Source organism: Tympanuchus pallidicinctus, unplaced genomic scaffold, assembly GCF_026119805.1.
Source record: "Tympanuchus pallidicinctus isolate F22 unplaced genomic scaffold, pur_lepc_1.0 scaffold3, whole genome shotgun sequence".
NCBI lineage: Eukaryota > Metazoa > Chordata > Aves > Galliformes > Phasianidae > Tympanuchus > Tympanuchus pallidicinctus.
This window is the reverse complement of record NW_026294747.1, coordinates 49,262,854-49,273,495: the sequence shown is the minus strand read 5'-3', so window position 1 is coordinate 49,273,495 and position 10,642 is coordinate 49,262,854. Positions and strand designations below refer to the sequence as shown.

The window sequence follows — 10,642 nt, the reverse complement described above, 5'->3', positions numbered from 1 at the left end:
TGAGGATGGGCAATGGCACATTTCCCCACAGCAGGCTCAAGGCAGCTCAGCAATCAGTTTAAATCTTTACACAGGAAATTCCTTGAGGTCATCCTGGCCTGGCTTAGTTCTGTCCAGCTCACAGGAGACAGAGATTGAAACATGGTTATGGCCAACAGACAGGTTAGGACCCCACAATTACATTTCAACCTTCCCTATCTGAGCCTGGCCGTATTCCCACTCCCCTGCCTACAATTGTTTCACAGGTTATGAGCCGCAAGTACTGCACTGTTCCATGGGTGGGCTGAGCTCATGGTACAGCAGGGCCTGGACCCTGCCCGACTCTTTCCCAGAAGAAATACTTAACCAATGGGGTTAGAGGGAGAGGAGGGCACCGCATTCCCAGGGGGTCAGCAGGGAAGTGACCAAAGGCTCAAAACCTGCCTTGAAGGCTGGCTACGGTGGTGTGAAACAAGGAGACATGGCAGGAGGAACCCAGAGGCAAGGAGAAGGAGGGATACGCACCCAGGCACTGATCCTGTCTGTTGAGATAACCCAGCTGGTGTCCAGAAGAATGGAGAGCAGCTTCATGCAGGAGACCAGAGAGGTGTGGTGGTGGTGGTGGTGGTGGTGGTCAGGCTGCTGGCAGGGCAGGCATTGGGATGAGTCACCTGGCCCACTCACAGCAGCACCAGCGCTGGCTGAGGGGCTGTCGCATGCATGGGGCCTCCTGCCATCCTCCTCTGTCTGCTGGAAAAGCACAGATGGAAGTGGAAGAAGGATTAGGACCTTTCTGCCGAGCACCTCTAGCAGCTTTACCTGAGCTGTTTTTCGCTTTCACTATGACTTGTGCAGTTAAAAGAAATGAAGAGGAGGAAGAGAAATGCTGGACGAGCTCCAGATATGGGTTAATATTTCCTCTAGGATGGGAGTGGTGAGGCAGACTCTGTGCTGGGGATGAAATGACGGGCTCAGGCAGCTGGAATCGATGGGGCAGCAGAGAGAGAAGCAACCTGGAACCTGGTCCTGCCATGTGTGGGATGAAGTCCCCAGGGGTGAAGACTCAGGTGTAGCCCAGTGCTGATACATGGGCATGGCTTCATTCCATTTCACCTTGTGCTGCCTCACTTCTAGAGGTCACAAGTGGCCCAATCTGAATAATAATTGACAGGTGCAGGTGAAAGACCAGGAGAACTATGCCTGCAGCTATGCATTTGTACATTCAGCCTTTCATTCCTTTCCTTGCTTTGGTAACTATTATCAATGGGGTTGTTAGCCCTGGATTCTTCCATCCCAGCAGCTTTCGGGCATGCTGAAAGGAGCTCAAAGCAAAGCAACAAAGATGTAAAGCTATTAGCATGTCCAGAGGAGGGCTACAAAGATGGAGAAGTGTCTGGAGAGCAAGGTGTGTGAGGAGCAGCAGTCCCTGGGTTTGCTCAGCCCAAAGCAGGGGAGCTGAGGAGAGGCCCCATGGCGGCTGCAGCTCCTCACAGGGAGTGGAGGTGCTGAGCTCTGCTCTGTGTGACAGTGACAGGGCCTGAGGGAAGTGGATGGAGCTGTGTCAGGGGAGGGACAGCTGGGGGTGAGGGACAGGCTCTGCATCAGAGGGTTGTGAGCATGGAACAGCCTATGCAGAGCATGGCCCTGAGTTGCTGGAGTTCAAGGAGTGTTGGGACAGTGCTCTCAGATTTAGGATTTGGGTTTGGGTGGTCCTATGTGGAGCCAGGGGTTGGAGTCAGCAATCCTTATCAGTCCATTCCAACTTCTACGATATTCTATGATTCTACGAACATTCTGGTGTCTGGAAGGCTTTAATGATATTGAACAATGCAGGGCAGGCTGGTGGCAGGATGCCTTTGTTTGGGACAAAACATAGCAGGAAATCCTGCCTGGAATCCCCCTCATCTACACAGTCCAGCACTGAGCTTCTCATCTGAGCCATATTTCACACAGAGGCAGCCTTGTCAGGCTGGGGAAGGTTGCAGTAAGCAGCACTTCTGCACTTGGCAGAGCAACAACGGGGACAAAGGGAAAGTGCTCTTTAATCAACACGTGACAAGGTGTGGAAAGCCCCTTCTTACACAAAGTCCAAATAAACATATTTCTGTTCAGGTTGGTCATCTCCTCTGCCAGACATTTACAGGATATTTCTTTGCACAGGCAGGTTGGCTCTGGCTGGGGTCCTATGCCACCAACTCACAGACCCTGCTTGTGGGATCAGACCCTCTTGGGAGCTACCAGCTCTTCCAAACCAAAGCCAGCAGCAGGACCTCCCAGGCTGCTGATAAACACAGCCTGTGGATCCCAACACCCTGTAGTTTAGGTTACCTCAGTCCCCACCAGATGCTGACTACAAGGCAGCAGAAATTCATGAGTCTGCCATGGAAGTTCATGAGAATTTAAAAATTTATTGTGCCCCAGAGTTATTTACCATTTTACTTCGATTTTGCTAAAGGGTCCTAACCCTCCAGCTATCTGTGAGAGGTTATTTTCTTTAAAAAGGAAACCTGAAGGTCTCCTTGTTCCAGCAGGGGACTTTAAAGGGAAAAAAGCACCAACTGTCATGAAGTTCCAAAAAATAGTGAAGCTGGGTAACGGTTTAATACATGTAATCCTTCCTGCTCTCTATTGTCCCTGTAGAGTGAAGCCTTCAAGAAATCCTTCTTGTTTACAAGCCACCAGTAGCAGCTCTTCGTTATCGGGAGCATGTTTTCTGGGCAGAACCAAGGTGTCACTGTTGAGCATTCAGAGGACTTTGTGCTAAAAACCTTGTGGTCCTTAGTTCAGTGGGCAGCACGTAGACACCACCTTATCCCCAGTGAGCTGTGGGACATCTCAGCCAGTCCATGAGGCTCTTCCTAAATAAACCCTTTTTGAACTAAGAAAGAAAAGCAAATCCTGCAGGAAATGCCCTGTTCTTTTCCCCAACAGTGCCTAGGGCTATCTCTGGCTCAGTCTTTGCTGATCCATCTCCTGGTACAGCAGCAGTCATGAAGCACTGTGGCTGTGCCAGCCTTCACACTGAGCCGGCACGCTCGGTTCTGTTGTGCAGACCTGCCATCAACAGGAACACATGTTCCTGAAAAGATCTTGCCATCTGGAGGAAGCACTGGGAAATTACCTTCCACCAAGCAGCACCAGCCTCATTTCCTTCTCGGCCTCCCGGCACAGTCGTGAGAACAAATGAATCACCAGCACAACCTGGGGGCTTACAGCAGGCTGGTAGACAAGACGAGGCTGGGACCTTCCCACCAGGAAACTCAGCCAGGGAGGAGAAAACAGAAAAGATGGAAAAAGATGGATTGGGAATTAAGAGACAACCTGACAAATCCAGGTGACAGTACAAATACTGCAGGACTGTGGTCAGGGATTCTATGGCAAGCACCTGCTGCAATCCAGTAGCCAATTCTTGCAAGCTATAATCAATGAGAGATTTGCAGCTTGGCTTTAATGGAAAGCCAAGCTCATTCTTAGCTCCTTCACTACAAGAACTTGACTTTTTTTTTCCTTTTATGTGTCTCCTAATTCATAACACAGTGGTGTCAGTGTTTTCACTCTATCTTACTAAGATAAGACTGATTAGGGATAGATTTTAATGGCAAGGAGGTACTAGTGTCCAGATGCCAGGCTGACAGGGATACAGACATGGTAGGGGAGATGTAGGCATGATATACAGATCTGAGAGTGATGTACAAACTCTGTGTCCCTAAATACCTGCATATTTCTGCAAATGTTGGCAGAGGGTGGGAGCCAGCCCAAGACTAGGGCAGAACGAAGGTTCTTTGTGCACATTCTGAAGGGCTTTGTACACATAGCCTGAGCTTCCACTTCACAGGCTTTCAAACACTTATGGCTTTCCCCTCACAAAACATGGTGCCATTGCAAAAAGTGACAACCCAGCTGCCCCGGGGGTTTCCATGGTGACCCAGCCTCATTCCCCATCTGATTTGTTCAGTTTAGAGAAGAGTGATTTTTCTTTTTTCCTTCTCACAGCGAATCGACCCTCAAGCCCAATCCATTTCTCCTCAGTTCCCATGGCCGTGGTGTGTGCTCATGAATCCCTGTTCCCCCTGCATTCACATGCTCATGCCTTGGCTGTGCTGCCCCATCCCAGAGTCAGCCCATGCCAAGTGGGTCAGTCCCTGACAGCTCATTCTTGGGGCCTGGTCCAGAGCTGAGGAGATTCTCCTGGAGATATCTGATCTCAAAAATGATTGCTGCTAACATCAATTCCTTTTCCATCTATATCATTGTGAGTTTTTTCATGTGGCAATGTGTCAGAACATCCAAGAACACTGACCAATTGAAGCTGTTGAGCTTTGAATCCTGCAGTGTCCACATGGCTTTTGCTACAAGTTCTGCAAAGTTACTGGTTCATAAAGATAACTTTAACCAGAACTGGAGAAGATTAGGATCTGGAAAAGCGTCTGGGCAGTGGCTTAGGTGCTCCTGCTTCCATGTGCATGGGGAGACCCCTCTGGGGTGCCTCAGAACCACTTTGCTCCGGTACCATGGCTGAAGCAGAAGCACTATGTCCCTGCTTCCTCTTCCTCCTCTTCCTCTTTTGAAGTGTGAAGTTATTCAGGAGAGAAAGTACAAGGACTCACCCCACCAGTTTGTTCACAGAGCTTGAAATAAATAAACCCCAAACCCAATGAGGGAACTGTGGTAAGCACCAGGGCTTGCAGTGAGCCCCAGGTGTGAGCAGCAATGCTGCCATAGAAAAGACAAACACAGGCAATGTGCAATCGTAAAAGAAAACAGAGAGCATAATTTAAGCGAGTTCTGCACTAATAATGAAGAAAAATCTGGCAGGTGCTTGGAAGTTGCATTTCTGCAAAGCAAGGAAATACTGCCTGGAGGGAGGTACTGCTGCCCAGGAGATGGGTGTGTGATGGGGCCTGCACAGATATGAAAAGGACTCAGCAAGTATCACATCTCAAATGCTGTGTGGAACGAATAAATGAGTTCTCATTTCATCACAGAAGGGAGGGCGTGGAGGATTTTCCATGAGAGCTCCCACTGCAGAAACCCATCCTCAGAGCTTTAGCAGGATAAAAAAAAAAGGTTTCCTTCCTCTTCTGGAGAAGATCTGAAATTGGCCGGCGAGAGCAAGACTTTGTTTTTCTTCTTTATTGATATCATCAAGAAGTCCAGGACTTTTCTCAATGAGTGAGGCACGAGCAGGGCTGCGGGGCACTGGGGCTCCCATCAGGCAACAACTGCATGTTTCTGGCTTTTGGGGACTGTCAGCCAGTTCATCAGGAAAATATCATGGTGAGAGCCCCAGGGAACTGTCCAGTCCCAGCTGGTGGTGGCCATCAGCATGCAAGGACAGCCCATGACCCTTGGAGCAGTCTCTGAATCGTAGTGCCACAGCCTGTGGCCTCCAGCATGGAGATGCCTTCTTCCCCGACAGGATGCCCTCATCCGTTTCATCATGGGAGCTGCCAAAGCACATCTAAGAGCAGAGCACTTTGTTCATGGCAGCAACTGCGGATTAGCAACTGTTATGCTTCCCTTTGCAATTCACCCTAGGCTGTGCAAAAATATTGGTTTGATGCCAATAGGAAAAGCTGTGGCTTCTGTGTATGGAGCCCGGTCCTTTGGCATGGGGCAGACGTCCAGCTCTGTCATAATGCTTGGCTCCAGAGAGCTTCTCCATTGGGTTAAGCACAGGCTGAGCACTCTCTGTAAGCTGGAGCAAAGCTGTGCTCAGCAATTCAGAGTTAGAGTGTTCCATTACTTAATTTGAGTGGCTAACAATATATCACTTCTGGGTCACGGGCACCTACTACTGTGTCTGTCACTGAAGCCAGGTTTTGGGTTTTGCAAAAGCATCATAAAGGACAAGGGCCTTGTCCTCCATTGCAGAGGTTTGCTTCACTGCACCAGCATCTCCAGCCCACTGTACTCAAACGCTTCACCAAAGCCAAGTTAATTGTAGAATATCCCAAGTTGGAAGGGACACAAGGATCATCAAGTCCTACTCCTGGCTCCTCAGGACCACCCAAAAATCAGACCATATGTTTGAGAGTCTTGTCCCAATGCCCCTTGAAGTCCAGCAGCTCGAGGCCATGCCCACTGCCCTGGGGAGACTGTTCCAAGCCCACTGAGCTCTGGTAAAGAACCTTTTCCTGATATCTAACTTGAGTTAATATTTATTTGTGTTCTATGCCGTGCTGTGTTATGGGGGTTGTAGCATGGCTCTGTAGTTTTTTGCTTTGTGTGAAAACAGAGAAATGAAGAGATTAGCCAGCGCCCATTCCTGGGCTCAGACTGTTGCTGCACAGCTGCAGGATATTCTCAAGCACAGGAGCTTTGAGAAATACCAACAAAGCTTTAAAGTGGCCTTAAAAGAAACATCTTTTGGTTTGGTTTGGTTTGGTTTGGTTTGGTTTGATAGAGTAAGAAGAAAGGGACATGCTGGTTCTTAATTGCACGATGCTACAAGCTAGTAGATTTCTCCCAGTGCCAAAGGGTGCAGGTATCACCCCTCCATGTTGCCCATGCCAATGGGAACTATGATGCCCAGCATGCCCACAGCTCTGCACTGTGCCTCCTCTGTACTCAGCTCTGGTGAGGCCACTTCTTAAGTACTGTATTCAGTTTTGGGCTCCTCACTACAAGATAGATATTGAAGCCCTGAAGCGTGTCCAGAAAAGGGTGACGAAGCTGTGAGGGGTCTGGATGTCTATTCCCAGGGGTGAACCTCTGGAAAGCTGTACTTTCCTTAACTTGATGCCTGGGGAAACCTGAGAACTAGCGCTTTATTTAAATATATATTTCTGTACCTTTTTTTTTTTTTAAATAAGTGTTTTTGAAGTTTCATTGAAGATGTTGTCACTGGAATCATTATATTTCTATAGAGATTATAATGACTCCTTTTGAAGAGTTAGTCTCAGTCAGTCAGTGCTTAATTCACATATCAATGACTTCATAAACCCTAAATCCACAACTCTTCTGAAACTGTACTCATCTGCTGTACCAGTGAGTGCCTGCTTCTTAGTGCCAGATTGTTTCTCTATAGGCCATCCCAGCAGCAGTGGAGCCTTGGCCATGCGAGGCAGCGCCATGCAGGTTTTACAAGCCAGTGTGAGTACCACAGCCCAGTTGTTCTCCCTGGCTGATTTGCTCCAAGTTTCTTCATTTGCAATCCATTGATTTGGATGCTTCGCTCTTCTCCATAATTTGCAGCATTTAATGCTTTTTGCATGACAATCACAGTGGGTTGGAGTTTTCTGTCCCAGCCTGCATCCAGTGTCAAAAATGGCATTGACATCTCTACATGGAGCAGCTAAGAGCCCAGCACCCCCAGACCCTGAAGTGCTCGGCCCAGAGTGCTCAGTGCCTTCCCAAAGCAGAGCAATTGGCTGACATTCTTTTTCTTTTATAGTCAGAAGATTTATACAGCCATGTTTTGAAACCTCCTAATGTATGGTGCTATACAGGAGTCCTAATTGCAGTAGCATAGCAGGTGCTGCTGTAAAAATGCAGCTTTCTTTTTTGTGGAATTTAATTTTATTTAAAGTACTGACAGGGAGACAATGAATTGCTCACATGCGCTGGTGGATTTTGCCCCTCCTCCTCATATCTCTTGCAAAAATGGGTACAAAAACAGCATAGGAGGCAGGATGATTCCTCTAGCATTGCTTGGTTGACAAGAACTCAACAAACCTGCATTTGCATCCCTGGTCCTGCCTCTGCATCCCTGATCCTGCCTATTCATCTCTGGTCCTGTGTCTGCATCCTTGACCCTGCTTTCCTCCAGCAATTTGGAGGCTGAAGGCTCATTGTGGTATAGCAGCTCCGGAGACACTGTTGTTGCTGCACTGTGCTGGGTCCCCGGGTGTTTTGGTACTGTCACATAAAATCAAACTCCAGTTCACACTGACATTTGCATGTGCTGTGTGGCCAATGTAAAAAGCATATAGATCAGATTTTCCCAGGGGATAAGAAAAAAAAAAAAAAAAAAAAAAAAGCAAAGGAGTTGAGTGGAGCAGATGTAGACCTGAAATACTTGAGGTGGAATCTGTGCTCATGTCAGCATGAAGCAGTGATTTATCATGGTGAGACATGGGGAGGCTGCATGGGGCTGTTGCCATAGGGGTGGCAGGGCTGATGTTTGGGTGCCATCAGTGCCCAAAGTGTTTTTGCAAAATCCTCACTGCACGGGAGCCAGAAGCAGAGAGTAAGTAATCTTAATTGTCTCTATCTGCTCTAGCATAAAAGAAATCAGGTGGTGCTGGATACAAACAGAAATACAAACCTGTATTTCTTCCAACTTTGGAAACAGAGGCATCAGACTTACTGGCTTTTTGCTCAATTCTGCCCCTGCATGCACCTCTTCTGCATGATGCAGTTGCCAAAATGATATATCAGAGCAGATTTGCTCCCTTCCTTTGAAGTCCCGCAGTAAACATTTTGTCCTCTTACTTTCCTCTGCTTTCTTTCTTCTGCAAGGTTCTGGTGCTGGCAGAGTGAGAGGATTAAAGCACATCATCATTTTCATTTTACTCTCTGAATCATGTCAGTGAGAAACCATCTATTGCTGGATCTAAAACTCACTCTGCCCCTGCCCTGGAAACCTTACAGGAAAAGGAATGAATGATGGCACAGCCTGAATACCCAGCTTTCCTCTTTGATTAGCTGGAAGCAGAAGAGTCCAGTGTTTTCAGAGGCAGGACAGGGGAGGGTGGAGGTCCCTGTGTCCTGCCAGCTCAGAGCAGACTTTGTTGCCTTGCTCGTGCTCAGAAGCATAGCTTGGATCAATCTGTGCCCCTCACTGCTGGAATGAAGCCAAGTGCTGCAGCTGCCCTGCGCCCTGCAACTCACAGACAACTCATCCATGTGCTTTGTGCACCACCAAACATGTTCTGCATGAGTCTGAGCAACCTGTTTCAGCCTGTTCTCCCTCCTACCTGCGTAAGTCTTGCCAACTTCTTATATTTTTCACCTACATAAATGCTTTAACATGAACTAATGCTATTGATGTAATACTGAGAACATGACATGCTCTACAAGTCACAGCATAACCTGGGTCATGTCCTTCTTAGGACCAAGCCAAGCTCTTGTATCCAGAGAGCTGAAGATCTGTTGGAAAGCTGAGCATTAGTTGGAAATTGGACAACAGATGATGCTCTCAATGCTGTGCCCTCATCACTTGTGCCACTGCTGAGTTGCCTGAGGAGCAGTACTCACCAAGGCTGACTGGAGCCATGTCCTTCATATGATAGAGCCAGGAACAACGCTTGGAGACATCCTCAGCTTTGCAAAGCAACCCTATGTCCTCTGGGCAAGAGGGATGGGAATGCAGCTCCAGGGCTCCTACTCAGCAATCCCTGTTGGTACCCAACAGGACTGGTGCTGCAGCCACAAACCGCTCTGTTTGCAGCAGTGCTTGTGTTGCTGCAAGTCCCAGGAAAGCTCCAGCACTTGGCTGAGCCCCAGGGACAAGGTCCCTGTATGGGAACATGGAACCCTCACTGCTCCTTGATAAAGTCAGCACTGAGTGGGCTTCCCTCTGATGCCGCTGGGAAAGAAAGGGAAAACAAAACAAAGCAGTGTTGAACTCAGCAGATGGAGGGAGCTGAGCTTTCTGACTGTTTCTATGGAGCCCCTCCTAGCACTGGCTTGGTGTGGGTCTGAGCTCCATCCCTTCCCAGAGGGGTGCCTCTTCCCATCCCCCTGTAGGACCCACTGTTCTGATAATAGGTTGGTGCCACACCACCAGGCAGCCTGCTTATCTGGCTACCCAGCAAACGATTTGGAAGAACCAAATAAAACATTTTTCATTTGTTCTTTTTCTTCTCTCTCTCTCTCTCTCTTTTTAAAATGTTCTGCGTGAAATGTTGCCTGATCATCCTGCACCTCTCTCAGTTCTGCTCTCAGCTATCTGTGGGTAGAAGTGGAGGGCAGGAGGTGATGATAAGTGATGAAGCTAGAGAGATGATTAAAATGCAGGAGGCAACTTCACCAAACTCAGTCGTAAAATGAGATTGTTTTTTCCCCAGATGAAGCTTTTTGGAGGATCCAGCCCTTTGTCTGTGATCAGATTCAGATAGTGAGGATCAACCCATCATGGGTTGCTGCTCTCTGAGAATACCCCCATGTGAGACTGACACCTGCACAGGCAGACGTGGCATTCTCACTCTGCAGTCCTTGTTTTGCTGCTCTGTGCCATTCAGGTTTTTCAGAAATCCATAGGTGCTGTAACTATGCAGCTCAAGGCTACCAGGGGCTTCAGCTCTCTTACACAGAACTTGGGCTTTAGGCCAGTTCTATCATTTCTCCAGGAACAAAAAGTTAGATATGCTTGAATTAACAAAATTCCAAGGCTGTTCTTCCATCTTTCTACATTCTTCGTGTTCTAATTGACCATTTGGAAATCCTTTACTCAGAAGGGGAAAATAAGGATAGGAGACATAACACTGAGGGAGAAAGGTGTATAAACCCTTCCTCTCTACAACTGCAAAATAGCAATTGGACTGATAGATCTCATTTTAAATGCAAACACAGATTTCTTCCCCAGTCGGCTAAACAATCAAAGGACAAACAGTGAAGCCAAATTTGTATTGCTTCTGTGACTATCTTGCATTTTGCCTCCCGCATTTTAATTTTCTCTCTGGCTTCATCTGCTAAACTGATGCTGAAATGTGTTTGG

At 47.8% G+C, this 10,642-nt stretch overlaps 1 long non-coding RNA gene across 1 annotated transcript; it reads left to right on the top strand.

Annotated features, from left to right (window-relative positions):
• Positions 1–305: 305 nt before the first annotated feature.
• LOC128087040 (uncharacterized) lies at positions 306–9,748 on the top strand. The gene is made up of 3 exons (XR_008209632.1): positions 306–7,074; positions 8,443–8,904; positions 9,036–9,748. It is a non-coding gene; the product is annotated as an uncharacterized LOC128087040 (long non-coding RNA).
• The last annotated feature ends 894 nt before the right edge of the window (positions 9,749–10,642 follow it).